Genomic DNA, 2,363 nt, shown 5'->3' with positions numbered 1-2,363 from the left:
GACTGTTTTTTGGTGTTTTTTTTTTTAAGCCAGTCAAATTTAGCTGGCACGGGGTGGGGGGGTGGCAGGGGCAGGGCTGTACACCAACTTTAGTGACACTAATGTTAATAAGTTCTGATAACCCTCTACTATTGGACCAGCCTAACTGACATTTGCTATATAAAGAAAATAAAATTATCTGATTTAACAGCTAGTTGAAAAAGAAAATATGGAATAGTTTCCTTTTTTGTTTTAGATCTTATTCAATGTTATTACTTAACCTTCTCAGATATTTCTTTTTTTTTTTTTTTTTTTTTTTTGAGACTGAGTCTCACTCTGTCACCCAGGCTGGAGTGCAGTGGTGCAATTTTGGCTCACTGCAACCTCCAGCTCTCAGGTTCAAGTGATTCTCCTGCCTCAGCCTCCCAAGTAGCTGGGATTACAGGCATGCGTGACCACATCCGGCGAATTTTTGTATTTTTAGTAGAGACAGGGTTTCCCCATGTTGGCCAGGTTGGTCTCGAACTCCTGACCTCAAGTGATCTGCCCGCCTTGGCCTCCCAAAGTACTGGGATTACAAGCGTAAGCCACCACACCCGGCCTAAATGTTCTGTTTCTTAACCTGATGATGGTTATGTAAATGTCCATTTTATTATTCTGTAAATCATACATTGTTGTGCTTATGATTTATTTCACAATTTAAAAAAGATCACTCCACCTATGCCCTTGCTCAGATTCCATGCTCATTAAAGAGCGTTCTGGTGATGCTCTGACTCCTATTGTAACTGTGCCTCCAGTAAGGGAATGGATATTGGACCATTTGGCATGTATAATTCTGTTTTTTTTTTAGAGTAATAAACTGGTGTGCAAGTTTTATTTTAGAAAAAAGTACTGATGAAACAATGAATGCTTAGTTCATTTAATGACTGTGTTCTTATAAATGAAATTAAATTGGTCTCTCAATATATCCTCTTAGAGCCAATATATCTTCTGCAAGTAACCAAATTCATTCTCAGAATCAGGACTTTCTGGATGCTTCAATTTCATCCCATATTGCAGCTTCAATTTTTAAAGCATCATATTCCCTCATCGTATCAAATTCAAGCCACAGCTGTCTCTACTTCTAAGCTGCTTTCATTTGTTCTTCAGTGAAACAAGGATCAAATATTATTCCTTAAATATTAAAATTTGGACAGTCCCAGCATTTGGACAAGGGCTGAGGCTTCATTTTCACTTTCAGCTTATTAACAGGAACTTCTTGGCTAGGCTCTTGTGCTACTGGCTTCATATTCACATCAACAGTGCTATATTCAGGAAAAGCATCTCATAACCACAGCAAGCTATCATCCACCCATTTCTCTAATTTGACCACTTGAGTCTCCCGGATTCGAGGATTATAAAGTTCAAAGCAAATCTTAACACCTTGTCCTTCAATAACATTCCTAAGGATAAAAGTAGCCCTAAGTCCTTTTCCTGATCTCTAGATGCAAATCCCCAGAAACTGGCTGATTTTTTCACTGGCATATGAGTCAGCTGTAGTAACACAAAGAATACTTCCAACATAGAACTCTGGAATGTGGAGTACTTTTCTCCTTTCTAACATAACTTTTCTTCCTATTTGAAACTTCAGAGGATTTATTCTTCCCCTTGGAGGAATGAATTAGGGACTCAAGAACTTCAAGCAACAGAGGCCAGCCCTGAGCCTGGAGACTCCAGCCTAGGTTCCTTGCAACCCCATACCCCGCCACAATGCAGGCCACCATGCTAGCTTGCTCACGTTGAGACTACCAGTTTCCATGTTTTAAATTAGTAATTTTTCTTCCTTTTGGTGAGTTCTGTAAGGTTCCATAAGTAACCTCTCATCAATATTTATAGCTGGAGAAAGAACTGAAAACTGTGGGTTTGCATCAAATAAAAATTACTGTGTATAGTAGCAGTGCTGCAAGAAGTAGGACAAGAGTTATCTGGACATACATCCACAGAGAGTTTGATTGATTTGGTGGCTGGGAGATAAGGGCATTCCTTGAGATTGCTTCTGTTTATGCCAATGGAGACAAAGTGGTCAGCTGACGGTGAGGGAAGAAAAGGGAGTATAGACAGTATGAGGAGACAAGACAATGTGTGATATAATCTCTTTTAGATAGTGGGAAAGCAAACATCATAGGAAATTTCCTCCCAGGGAGTATTTAACGATCCTTTGATATTTGTGTATGTGAATTCAATCAGCATGGTTGAGGCTGTTTTTTGTTTTGTTTCAGGAATGCTCAGCTTCATGGTGCAAACACAAAGTAGAAGAGAGTGGGGTTTAACTAGAGGTTAGAGCATTGCTAGGAGAGTCCAATAGTGGGATCAAGCATTGGGAGAATGATTCTAATGAAGGGCCA

At 39.5% G+C, this 2,363-nt stretch overlaps 1 pseudogene; it reads right to left on the bottom strand.

Annotated features, from left to right (window-relative positions):
- Nucleotides 1–997: 997 nt before the first annotated feature.
- Nucleotides 998–1,626, bottom strand: LOC101138559 (large ribosomal subunit protein bL19m-like; annotated as a pseudogene).
- Between the last annotated feature and the right edge of the window lie 737 nt (nt 1,627–2,363).

The sequence above is a fragment of the Gorilla gorilla genome, chromosome 3 (genome assembly GCF_029281585.2).
Source record: "Gorilla gorilla gorilla isolate KB3781 chromosome 3, NHGRI_mGorGor1-v2.1_pri, whole genome shotgun sequence".
NCBI classification, from domain to species: Eukaryota; Metazoa; Chordata; class Mammalia; order Primates; family Hominidae; genus Gorilla; species Gorilla gorilla.
This window is presented reverse-complemented; position numbering and strand designations above follow the sequence as displayed.